At 40.0% G+C, this 14,102-nt stretch overlaps 1 pseudogene; it reads left to right on the top strand.

Annotated features, from left to right (window-relative positions):
- The first annotated feature begins 2,425 nt into the window (after nt 1–2,425).
- On the top strand, nt 2,426–3,941 carry LOC117313611 (RNA-binding protein FUS pseudogene; annotated as a pseudogene).
- Nucleotides 3,942–14,102: the final 10,161 nt, after the last annotated feature.

Here is a 14,102-nt window from a genome sequence, read left to right as displayed (position 1 = left end):
ATTCCCACCAACAGTGCAAGAGGGTTCCCTTTTCTAAGCCTATACTTCTTAACACCCTACTTTTCCAATCTTAATTTAGGGAAGCCAAGCACTTCCAGAGACTTTGCTCATAGTAATCATGCCTTAAATGAGAACTCTCGATACAGTTTGTTTAACATCACTTTGCTATGTGAGTTTGGTATTTTAACTAACAAGACATTTTCTCATGAATCCTAGTGTGTTAGCTCTGTACACAAAACCCTCAGATCATTAGCCTAGCTGGTTCAGTTAATTAGAGAACACATTTCTAATGCAAATAAGGTCATTAAATCCCCCAGAAGCCAGTTACCTTTGTCCTAAAGGCACAGTCTACACTGAAATAATAGTGAGTTTTCTTACCATGTGTACCTTTAGCCTCAAGGTAAACCAGATGAGAAAATGAAGATGACAGAGCTCAAACCTATATGCACTAGAGTAAAAAAGCAATTCAGTCCTTTCTTCTAATAATGTATGGGAATACTATATGCATGTAGGAAAAAAAATAGGCAATTTTTGGTGTCACAGCCTCTTATAATTGGATAAATTAATCATCAATTGCTTCTGCTCCTATACATCTATAAAAGTATATCTGTGGGGAAGGACACTACATTAGGGAAATGAGAAAGACACTACATTAGGGAAAGGGATATTCTGAGGTTGGAATAGAGGGAATTTAGAAATCATCTCTCCTCATTTTACAAAAGAAGACTGAGGGCTGGAAAGAAGGAGTGAGTGACTTATTTACTGTCACTAGGACTGCAAGGAAAAAACCCTGAGTATCAGAGATTAATTTTATATGTCAACTTGGTTGAGCCACCTTACCCGGATATGTGGTCAAACATTCTTTTGAATGTTCCTGTAAGGGTGTATTTAGATGAGATCAGCATTTAAACTAGTGAACCTTGAGTAAAACATAAAATAGATTGCCCTCCATAGTGTGAATGGACCTCATCCAGTCAGTTGAAGGCTTGAGTAGAACAAAATAACTGAACTCCCCAAGGAAGAGCGAATGCTGCAAGAGTTGTGCCTTTGGACTTGAACTGCAACATCAGCCCGTCCCTGGGTCTACAGCCTGCTGGGGCATCTTGCAGATTTTCGACTTGTCATTCTCTATAATCATGAGCTAACTCCTTAAAATGAATCAATCTTTCTCTCTCTCTCTCTTTCTCTTTCCCTCTCTCTTAGATATACCTATATCTGTATATCGATATCTATAGATAGATATCTTCTATTGGTTCTGCTTTTCTGGAGAACCCTGAGTAACAGGATGTCATAACTTACTTGTACCTACAAGTGAAAACATCATGTGTTTTCCTTTCTAAACATTTTTTTCTTTTTAATTCTTTGGATGGGATTTTCAAAAGCCACAAGAATAAGCCCTATACGAAGAGATGGAATTCCCCTTTAAATTAGTATATTAACTCGTGAATTAACTCGTTCATCTTCTCTTACTATGAAGTGTTCAACTCGGTCTAAACAAACTGAATAATTGTAGAGCTGTTAATTTTCTAAGAACAGTAACAACGCCAAATTACCTTTTTATTACAAAGGGGATCAGTATTTTTAGCTACTATTGGTACCCAAATCACCTATATATATATGGCTATTCATCCCTCCTGCCTGTTCTTATGCTATTTTCATTCAACTTCTCTTACTTTGAAGCACATCTCAAGCCTCACCTTAACCATGACATTTTCCTATTAGCTACAGCTGAACTCTCCCTTCTTACACTTCTTTTCCACATTAGCACTTTATCCCCCCATTGTTTTCCATCTGAACCACTCAATATAGTGTTTAACCTTATAGGTTTATTCTTTAAGATGAAAGAGAGGCATTAAGGCTTAGAGAGTATGCCTGAATGACTTAATCCTCTAGGAATTAATCATACAAGTGGTGTCACTGTTGGACTATGAGAACAGTAGGAAGCATGATTATAGAAACTCAAACCTAGATTTCTCTCCTAGCAAACTCAGATAATTATAGTGTAAGGCATGAGGAATCCCGAGATTGATGGGGGTACTGGTATGTCCCCCATCCCAACAACTGGAGCATAGTGCCTTAGCATGTGAGGGCACACAAAGTTAAAATCATTTCCCAGGCCCACCCTGAAACAGGGTCTTAAATCTTGTACAAAGAGGGAAGGACAAAAAAGCTGAAACATTAAAAGGCCTTGCCTTCTGAAGTAGTAGGGTGAGTATGACAGTTTGGTGTCAGCTGCCCAAAGGTGGGTAAAAGTGGAGAAGAGTTTTTAAGGGACTTCATTAAGTCCTTGCCATGGCAGGCTGACGGGGCAGTTCTTCTTACTGCTGGGCAAACGATTTGCATCATGGAATAGATATGAGGAGAGGCAGCGGTCTCTTGAGGATTCAGCAGAAAACCAATGAGAGCCTTTGACAAGATGTGGGTGGTAGGGCTCAGTCCTCGAGGCGTCGGTGCTGTGGTATTGGAATCTTGCTGATTGTCGGCCTGTGCGCGCGTGCGCGGACATGGCCTCAAACGACTATACTCAACAAGCAACCCAAAGTTATGGGGCCTACCCGACCCAGCCTGGGCAGGGCTATTCCCAGCAGAGCAATCAGCCCTATGGACAGCAGAGTTACAGTGGCTACGGCCAGTCAGCGGATGCTTCAGGCTATGGCCAGAGCAGCTATGGTAGTTCTTACGGACAGACCCAGAACAGCTATGGCACACAGTCAACTCCCCAGGGATATGGCTCAACTGGTGGCTATGGCGGTAGCCAAAGTTCTCAGTCGTCTTACGGGCAGCAGTCCTCATACCCTGGCTATGGCCAGCAGCCAACTCCTAGCAGCGCCTCGGGAAGTTACGGTAGCAGTTCTCAGAGCAGCGGCTATGGGCAGCCCCAGAGTGGGGGCTATGGCCAGCAGTCTGGCTATGGTGGACAGCAGCAAAGCTATGGACAGCAGCAAAGCTATAATCCCCCTCAGGGCTATGGGCAGCAGAACCAGTACAACAGCAGCAGTGGAGGTGGAGGGGGTGGTGGAGGTAACTATGGCCAAGATCAGCCCTCCATGAGTAGTAGTGGTGGCGGCGGTTATGGCAATCAGGACCAGAGTGGTGGCGGCGGCTACGGGGGAGGCCAGCAGGACCGTGGGGGCCGTGGCCGGGGCGGTGGCGGTGGTTACAGCCGCAGCAGTGGTGGCTATGAACCCAGAGGTCGTGGAGGCGGCCGTGGAGGCAGAGGCGGCATGGGGTAGGTGTCTTGTGAGCCAGGGAGTAACATCACTGAGCAGTGTGAAGGGTTGCATGAATCTCCCTTGAAGCCTAGTCCCTTAGTGCATGGTTAGTCTTATTCTAGGGATTTGTGGGGGCTTTGATTTAGGAGCATTGACTGTTTCTTCTTCATACATCCCCATTTTATTTTTGTGAGAACTTGGGAACCTGAACTTCTACCCACACCTCTGTATAGAGATTTGAGTACTGACATTTTTATTTCTCAAGAAAAAGAAACATGGGTGTATATGGATTGGAGTCATTGATATCCTAGGCAAGAAAAATGGAAGTAAAGGCTTCTTTCTCTGCAAGGGAAACCGATGATCCCACTCCTGGTAATAGGGAAACTTGTTACTTGTTACTTGTATTCCCATGTGTCCTCTGAGGAAGTTGTAAATGGTTAACCTGACTTGAGCTTCCAGGAATTGGCTACTCTCTCTTTCTGTATTCTGTAGTCATTTGAATCCACGAGCACTCATTTGACTGACAGTAATGATTTTGTGTGTGACTTGGTTCATGGGGCTATCTGAAGTGTGCAGACCTTTTGGACAAAATACAGTATGCTTGACAGTGGTATCCCACCTATTTGCTCCACTGTCCCCCTTCCTCTGGTTACTTGTCCAACTGGACCTTCTTTCCTCCCCTTCCTGCTGAAGTTGAAGTAAAACCTTAGATTTGATGTTAAAGCACTTGTCAAAAAAAAAAAAAAAAAAGATGTGGGTGGTAGGAGGCCACTGGGTGAGGTGTAAGAAAGGAGAAGCAATAACGTGGTCTCCAGCTAGAGGGAGCATGGAGCTTCATCTATTAAGGTAGCAGCAGCATTACTGCAGAATCAGTAGCAGCCAGTAGGGATCTGGGGTGATTGACGGAATTGTAAGAACCCAAATTGAGGAAAACATGCTGTAAACTCAGACAAAAGTAGGAGTGGGAGAGTGTCGGTAAATGTTAAGGATGGGTCCCATACAACATGCAAAGAGCCCCTGGGGAGGTGAGGCAGTCCAAGGAGTCCAGGGCTATGGATTTTCCTCATCTCTAGTCGTTTTGTTCTTGAAAAGAGTCTTTCTTTGAGAGACAGAACTCTTTTAAAGCCTAGCACTACTTTCCAGCTTTGCGATTCCAGATGTTTCTAGGGCAGTATTAGATAAGAAGCAGCAAAACCTTCATTTACCCACGGCTTTCTTTTCTTAATTTTAGGAAAAAACAGCTTTCTGTCTTTGCTGCTCTCTGTCTCTCCTTGAGAAAATGAGGCACGATTACTGAAGTGCTTCTGAAAGAACTTGATTGTCTTGCATTTGGAAATCCTTTGGGTGGAATTCAGTAAGCGGTATGCAGGAGAAAGCTCACTTCAAAATGTGCCTTGTTTGTATTGATTCTCACTTGGTATGAGTTATGCTATTACCCACAGCTGTTCGTTCCACATTATCTAAATGCCACATCAACATGGAATGCATAGCAACTTGCGTAGCAACTTGCGTTCTGGTTTTGCTCTTTAAGGATAATTTGTTCTGAAGTGACAAGTACCTGTGACAGAAGTTCTGGCTCTTCATCAGCCTGTGATCGTGGGTCTCAATATTGTGGCAGGAGTAAAGGCATCATGCAGCTCCACCTCAAACAGAGAAACGTGATTCTTCTGCAACACATCAAGATGTTAAGTTTTGTCTGGAGACATCTCAAATCTCCAATTAACTCCCTGTTTCTCCTCCCCAAAACACACACTTGAGGTTATGAAATATTCCATAAAACTTAGATATAGAGAATGCAACACTTGAAAAATAAATGCTAAGGCTCATTAAGTTTCTGGAGGAAAAGTAAGATTAAGAAAAGTTCCCAAAAAATTGTACAGAGCATAAAACACTTGATTTAGTATAACTAGCAAAATATTTCTCAAGTTTAAGACCTTAAATTATATTCAGTATAAATGTATAGATCTTTTTATACTCATTGAGACTGTGTCCTCCAGCCCACAGCCAGGGAAGAAGTAAACTTCTCAGTCAAAGAGCCTGCAGTGAACTGAATTCTATCAAAAACCACTGGGAGAATTTGTAAGCAGATCCTGCACCAGCAGAACCTTGAGATGTCTGTGGTCCTAGCCTATACCTTGGAGCTTTGTAAGAGACCTTGACCTTGAGCTGAAGGACCCAACTAAATTATGCTTAGATTCCTGACCCACAGAAACTGTAAGATAATAAGTGTTGTTTTAAGCCTCTAAGTCTTGGGGTAACTTGTTACACAGCAACAGGTAATTTATACACACTCCATAAAATGTTCCTAGTGGATATTAATCTCCTTCATCGCTGAATGATGCCATCGTTTTGGAACTTCATCACAAATTATTTTGCATTGTATACTTAGTGTTAATTGGCCACTTTCAAATGGTGTTCTGCAGAGCCCTAAAGGGCGTTTGTATATAAGGGTGTGTAAAAAAAAAATCTATCTATCTATCTATCTATCTATCTATCTATATCTATCTATTTATATACTCAATCAGGTAAAATAAAACTAGATAGTCTATAAATCAGACAACAATATTACCACTTTACAGCTTGGGAATGTGATTAGCATGACAATAAATTTAGGGAACAAAATTGATTCTATGCCTGAATGACTGTTTAAGCCATAAAATAATAGAATCTCAGAATTGGAAAAGATCATAAAGGTTATCATTACTTAAAATACACACCTGATGCCTTAACCTCCCTATAAGCTCTTTATCACATTGCTAGTCTGTTCTTTTTTTTTTTTTTTTTTTTTTTTGCGGTACGCAGGCCTCTCACTGTTGTGGCCTCTCTCGTTGCGGAGCACAGGCTCCGGACGCACAGGCCCAGCGGCCATGGCTTACGGGCCAGTCGATCCGCGGCATGTGGGATCTTCCCGGACCGGGGCACGAACCCGCGTCCCCCGCATCGGCAGGCAGACTCTCAACCCCCGCGCCACCAGGGAAGCCCCTGCTAGTCTGCTCTTGAAAAAGTGTGATACCAAATTGGAGGCTTAAAAAATAAGTGCACAACTTGGACTGAGGATATCATCCCTGGAAATCCACAATTTTAGTACATACATCCTCAATGAGAATTAGATAAGCTTAATGTAATTGGTAAAACCACTGCCTTTGGAAGTAAAACATTCTATAACTTTAAGAAGGTGCACCACATTTAGTACATTCATTCATTCATTTATACTTTCATTAGTTCCTCTCCACTGCTTACACAACTTTTCAAAAATGTTGTCTACATTCACCTACTCTTCTTCACTTTCTCACCCTTCCATACACTACTCAATACTCTGCACTCTGTCTGCCAGTTATACCACTCCACTGAAATTGCTCTTGCTAAGGTTAACTATGTTTTATATGACAGTATTTCTTCCTGAGACTCTCTAATGTATGTTCAACAGTCAGAATGCCAAATCATCAAGATGCTGTACTTCATTGGATATTGAAGGAAAGAGGAAATGAAGGCCAAAGATGATTCCCAAATCAGTTTTAATAACCAGGTTACTGCATCTTCAACCTGCATCCCAAGGAAATTTCTAGAATGCTTACTCAGATTTTTCCCTCTCCTTCATCTCTCTTAGATCTTGTTGTGATCATTTCAGTACTCTTTAGAAAGAGAACCAAAAAAGGGAGAATGTCACTGAGGAGAGAGGAAAACAGAAGCATGAGGAAAGAGTGAGAGTGGAAATAAAAGAAGGAGTTTTTGACTGGGAGTTGAAAGTGAGGAATGACAAGAGAAAGGTCTGCGCACAGCTGCGGTATTTAAGAGACCATATTTAGCAGCTGGAACAATGAAAGGGATGTTAAGAGATGTGTGTTATCAATTGGACCTTCTATAATGTTCTGAAAGAAGCACCAAAGAAGATCAAAAGATAAGAATTATAAATTTCTTTCATCAGGTACACTATATATTCTTTCATATCACCTAAGCTGAAACTCGTAAGTTCCCAAGACTGATTCAAGTAACATATTATCAGTATCCTTACAACAGGGTAAGTGTTACTCTTTCCTTAGTCCTGTGCTTTGAGATGTCCCTACTCTTGCTTCTTCTGGCCACATCCAACCTCATAGGGCAAGAAGGCTGTAGGGTTAAGATAATGGGCCACACAAAGCCACAATTCCCAAGCTCCAAGTACACTGAACCCTGTAACACCTGTCCACAAATATCTTTACTACATTATATATGAATGCTGTTACTGGAATATTACACACTTTGTGAAGGATGGAATATAAATGATAAAAAAAAAAAAGGAAGGAGAGAATCTAGATAGCTAGCCCAATCTAGGAAATGCTATGCATTACATTAGTCTTGGATATTCACAGCGCACATTAGCATATAAAAGACTCTCAGAAGTACTGAAACAAAGAAATGTGTTTAACTTTGTTTATCCATAGTTCTCAAAGTTATTTACCATTAGGGCCCTTTTTCATGTACCAGCCAAAATACAGTTCTGAAAAACTGAGAATATTAAAAGATTTTTAAAGGTGAGTGACAACTCTCTAATTCATGAAATATTCATAAAGTGGAATAGCTCATAAAAATGGAATGGATAATTATGCCTAATGTTAATTCTGTGGGAAACAGCTGTACCCTTTGGGACAATTAAAAAATATATAACTTTAGATCTGTGTATGAGAAAAGCAAAGAATGAATCTACTTGGGACATTTATTTGGAAATCTTTAATAGTGTTAAGATTTCAGTGTTTGGTGATTAATTTAATTTTCATATATGATCCAGAATTATTCAGTGACTGAAGAGTGAGGTGGGTGTTTAAATAGGATCATTTTACATTTAAAAATGCAATGTGACTTAGGAAGTAATTAGGTGAATTTTATACATCACAAAAGTTAATATTGAACTTGCTTCCAAGGCGAGATTTTTTCTAAAAGCCTTTGCAAAATATCAACGTCATTAGTATTAGCATATTTTCTCAAAGTATCAATTTTTAAAAGCAATATGTACATTGCTCATTTGAAAATCAACCCAAGAGACTTCCCTGGTGGTGCAGTGGTTAAGACTCCGTGCTCCTAATGCACGGGGCCCGGGTTCAATCCTTGGTCAGGGAACTAGATCCCACATGCATGCCACAACTAAGGAGCCCACATGCTGCAACTAAGGAGACAGCGAGCTGCAACAAAGGAGTATGCCTGCCACAACTAAGACCCAGTGCAACCTAAATAAATAAATATTAAAAAGAAAGAAAGAAAATTAACCCAGGAGATTTCTAAATCAAAAGAAGAGAATAAAAAAAAAGGAAGAAGAGAATAAACGTAGACTAACCTATTCTTCTCAACCTATACCCAGGGAAAACTCACAGAATATAAGAAAATGAAGAAAAAATACTACAGATAAGCTTCACATGTCATTTGCTACTACCCCCAAAACTCATGCAAAAAAGCATATCTAGCTAAGAAGGTAAACCCAAAATCTGAAAACCAACATGTGCAACTTAGACTTTAAGAAAGTTCAAAATATGAACCCCTAGCTATCCATTAAGTACAATGCTGGGATGGAGAGCCATGAACCAGCATAAGTGTAGCAAGAAATGTCACTGAAGAGTCCAGTGTGATAGCACAGAACATCATGGAAGGTGAGACTGAAGCAAAACTCATGTCCACATGTTATTCCTATTTTCTATAACCCAGTCCCCAGATGAAGGGCCTGCTGAGTAAGAAGCACAGTGAAGAAGTGACAGGAGATATGGTGACTATAAAGAGGTTTGGTGTAAGCTACAACTCTTGAATGCCAAAAACTGCAGAAAAATTATCTACCCCACAAAAGAAATAACTGTTCTCATGTGTGTGTTCTGAGAAGAAGCTATGCAAGGTCCCAGATGACTCTTCTCTTTCCCACCCACAAACCACGCACTTTAGCAGCCAGCAGGCACTAGAAATGAGAAATATTTTTATTATAATAAAAATAAGTCTAACTCTACTTCAAAGCTGGTATCATGCTTAATGGTCAAACACTTGAAACAAACCTACTAAAAAACAGAAAACTGAAACCATGACCATTATCTCCACTGTTATTTAGTGTCTTCTTGGAAGTAATAGCACAATTAGATAAGATAAAGGATTTAGAAATATAGAAATTGAAAAGAAGAAAGTAAAATTGTCCTCCTGGAAAACTCAAAGGAGTCAACTGAAAAGCTATTAGGAATGAGAGAATTCAGTGGGGTGGCTAGGTTAAAAATTAATATGCAAAAATCAATACCTTTCATATGTGGAAACAACAAAAAATTAGAAATATATTAGAAGAAAAGATGCCATTACAATAGCATCAAAAAAGATGAATTACCTAGGACTAAACATAATAAAAATGTATAAGACCAATATGAATAAAACTTTAAAATGCTACAGAAGAACACAAAAAGAAGATCTGAACAAATGGAAAGACACATCATGTTATTGGAAAACACTCAAGATCACAAAGATGCCAGTTTCTCTAAAGTAAACCAAAAGTGTAGCATAATCCCACTAATAATGTGAATAAGATTTTTAAACTGTGTATAAGTTAATTCTAATGTTAATGTGAGCAATAAAACTAGAAAGAGGATCCAAGAAAACTCTGAGACTACAGAATGCTATGGGGGACTAGTCTCATCAGAAATCAAAGCATGGGGCTTCCCTGGTGGCGCAGTGGTTGTCTGCCTGCCGACGCAGGGAACACGGGTTCGTGCCCCGGTCCGGGAAGATCCCACATGCCGTGGAGCGGCTGGGCCCATGAGCCATGGCCGCTGAGCCTGCGCGTCCGGAGCCTGTGCTCTGCAACGGGAGAGGCCACGACAGTGAGAGGCCCGCATACCACAAAAAAAAAAAAAAAAAAAGAAATCAAAGCATGATAAATTTACCCAAAACAATGTGATACTGACACATAAATATACAGAGAGAAATGAAGTTGAAAAAATAGCTATGAGAATGAAAAGACAAAACACAGACTGGGAGAAAATATTCGCAAAGCATATATCTGATAAAGGACTAGTATACAGAACATATAAAGCAGGACTCAGAAACAACCAACCCAACAACAACAAAAAAAAGAGTTGGGGGATCTGAATAGACATTTCATCAAATAAAATAGATAGATGGCAAATAAGTACATAAAAAGATGCACAACATTATTGGTCATTAGGAAAATGCAAATAAAACCACAATGAGATAGTGCTACACCTCTACAAGCATAGCTAAAATTAAAGTCTGACCATTTCAAGTCATAACAAGGATGTGAAGAAACTAGAGGTTCATACACTGCTGGTAGAAACGTTAACTAGTATAACCACTTTAGAAAATAGTTTGGCGAATTTTTTAAAATTTAAAGCTACACCTCCCATATGATTCGTCCATTCAACTCCTAGATATTTAACCAAGAGAAATGAAAGCGTATGTCCATACAAGCACATGCATATAAATGTTCATGACAACTTTATTGGAGACAGCACAAAATTCCACCAACAGGTGAATGAATAAACAAAGTGTGATGTGGCCTAACAATGGAACACAACTCAGAAATAAAAAGAAATGAACTTTCAACAAAATACCTGACCAGTATTCTTACACACTATAAAGGTCATAATTTTTTTATAGCTAAGAATTGTAAGATTATCAGAGGATACTAAGGAGACATTAAGACTAAATGCAATGTGGTTATCTGACCGGATTCTGGCACACACACAAACATGGTCAATTCCAAATTAAGTTTATAGTTTAGTCATTAGTGGTATAAGAATGTTAATGTCTTAGTTTTGACTAATGTACCACAGTTATATAAGATGTTAACATCCAGGGAAGCTTTTTGAATAAAGGGTGTACAGGGGCTGTGCTTTCTTTGCAACTTCTCTATGAATCTAAAATTATTACAAAATATTGTAAAAATGTTTTCTTAAAGGAATGAACTATAGACACACATTACATCGTGGATAAATATCAAAATTATTATGCAGAGTAAAAGAAGCCAAGCAGAAGAAACTAGTCCACATTGTATAACTGCACTTATATAATATTCAAGGAGTTGCAAATTACTGTACAGTGACAAAAAGGAGATCAATGGCTGCCTGGGGGTGGGGGAGGGGAGCAGGAAGTGGCAGAAGGGAGGAATTGCAGAAGAATAAGAAGAAACTTATAAGAAGATGGATATATTCATTATCTTGATTGTGATGATGGTTTTATGAGTGTGTGTATGCTGAGTCTTAACAAATCTCACATTTTAAATATGTGCATTTTATTATGTCAATTATACTTTCATAAAGCTGTTGTAAAAGTCATTTATTTAAATATTTGTTTTAGTTTAAAGGAAATTGTAGACAACATAATGAGACTTAAACAGTCAGAGCTAAGGAAACAAATTTAAAATAGTAAGTGTTATAGGAAAGAAACCCATGTTAGAAACAACAAAAGTAAATGAATAAAACTAAAAATTGCTGGGCTGGAAATAAAAGCCATCTTAATACACTGAATAGAACATTTACATAGAAAAAATAGAAGCTTCTGTGTGTGATTCCTTTTTTTTCAGCTTTATTGGAGTGTAATTGACAAGTAGGAATTGTACATATAGAAGATGTACAACTTGGTGTTTTGATATATGTATACACTGTGAAATGATCACCACAATCAAACTAATTAACATATCCGTCAACTCATACAGCTACCATTTTCTTTCTTTTTTTATGGTGAAAACATTTAAGATCTACCCTCTTAGCAAGTTTCAAGTACACAACACAGTACTGTTGACTATAATCATCATGCTGTATATTAGGTCTTCAGAACTTATTTGTCCTGATAACTGAAAATTTGTACCCTTTCACCAACACCTCCCCACTTCCCCCTCCCCTCATCTGTTACTCAGTTTACTGGTTCTTGCAAGCCGAAACTAAATTCCACTACTTCTGCATTGACAAAGCTCATACCAAGAGATTAACATCAGATTAAAAGCCATATTAAAGGCCTTTAATGCAAGAGATTGCCGCCGCATCAGGCAAAAAAAGAAAACAAAACCCAGGGACAAGGATACTTGTGAAAGAACGCTCATCAGAAGACTACGTTCAGGGAAGGAATTGAGATGATACTTCAACTAAATATTTCACAGGGAGGTGTGGAGCAATTTATCAAATGTCAAATACCAAGATATATTTTTTAACTCTTGTGCACTTAGGAAACTAACTTTGGTGATATCAACTTGTTTCATCACCACTTTATCTGAAATTGATTTTCAAGATCTTAATTTCAGTCTTCAAATCTTAATCGGGCACAACGTTCAGGAGAACAGTTGTGCAGAACATCAAAGGCCCTTAGAATAATTTATGGTTCCAATCTTTCCAAAACGGTTTTCCCTACCAACAGAAAATATACTGAAGACAGAAAAATGCACTGAGCATAAACACACTCTTAGAAAGGTTGGGATTTTTCTAGGAGATCAGTGGAACCTCAATTATTGAAATGGTAGAATACTTTTCTACCATACTTCAAGAACACTTTAAGAAATCACAGTGGAGCCAGCATGGACTTTCCTCCCAAAATTTGGTTTAATGGCATCACTTATGCCCCAGGAGGGCATGAAAAGGTTTCTGATTCACATCATGAAGCTGTGTTGGGATACCAGTGCAATAACCAAAGGAAACATAAAAAGATTTGGGAGACAGCAGGGAGGGAGGGGCAACTGTCTTGGAGTTTTATGGTTGGAGGGGAGACTGGGCTAGGGGGTTGGGAGGTTTGAATTTCCTTTTGGTGTCAAAGGAGGGACCACCAGGCTTTCTTATCAACTTGCCCAGTTGTGGGGGCAGAAGGGGAATGGGGAGTGGTGGGGCTTAAAAGCCGTCAGCAGTCCAACATCCAAAATGGAGCCAGATTCTTTATTGCACATACAAAAAAAATAGACAAAAGCAGCAACATGATGCCTTTTTCCAGCTGCCTAAGAGGTCTCATTCGCTGGATAGATCACAAATATGTCAGACCAAGTTATTCTGTTCCTTTCCCTTAGACGGGCTTCTCCTCCTCTATTCACAGTGTGATTTAATGGTCTGCCCATTGCCTAAACCAGTAACCGGAGAGAAGGCTCACTCCTGACGTTTGTGGGGCCCGGGATAAAATTACAAAAGCAAGCTCCAGGCCTGAGGCTCGCTCCTCACTCTTCCCACTCCCTTCCCCCTAATTATAACGGGCCTTGTGCACACGTGCCTCAATGCCTCACCCCTCGCGTTCTGTCTCTGTTCACCCACCCTCACAACAGCAGACCCCTGTCTATGTCTCAGACCTGAGGATATACAGTGGTCTGATACGCCCTTGTGAGAATGGATCCTGGCAAGAGCCTGCTCAGGCAGTAGCACTGGAGTAGTTTGGGCAAGGAATCTGTGGTCCCAGGAACTGGCGTAGTTTAGAAGGGTGAGCTCCATATGAATATGCCTTTAGCCTTGCAGTTTCCACCTCGGGGGTTGGGACGACAGATGAGGGTCAGAGCAGGGCTTTCTAAAGCTCAAGGTTAGAGCAGGAATCCCCACTGTTTGGGTCTAAGGGGGGGTACCATCTTAGGGCATCTTTGGCTCTACGTTTTCTAACTCTCACCATATCAGACTGAATACTCTGCCCTCTAAAACCTACCGCAAAAAATATTTCCCGGGTTTGGCGCATCCTCTCCATGTGCCCTTGTGCAACTTCACTTCAGGATCCCTTTATCTCTCGTTATTAATAGACTGACATCCTTCTAATTGGTCTCCAATGCAGTGGCCTTCCTGAAATGTAAATCTGATTACGTTTCCCTGCGTAGCACCTGCAGTGAGGCATTGTCATCTATAGGATAAAGTCCACACAATGTTGTTCTGTGGTATGGCTTTCACCAACCTACACCCTTGCTTCTCAAATCTACCTGCTGAC

Source organism: Tursiops truncatus, chromosome 9, assembly GCF_011762595.2.
Source record: "Tursiops truncatus isolate mTurTru1 chromosome 9, mTurTru1.mat.Y, whole genome shotgun sequence".
Classification (NCBI taxonomy): Eukaryota; Metazoa; Chordata; class Mammalia; order Artiodactyla; family Delphinidae; genus Tursiops; species Tursiops truncatus.
Note: the sequence above shows the minus strand (reverse complement) of the source record. Positions and strands in the feature narration are given on the sequence as shown.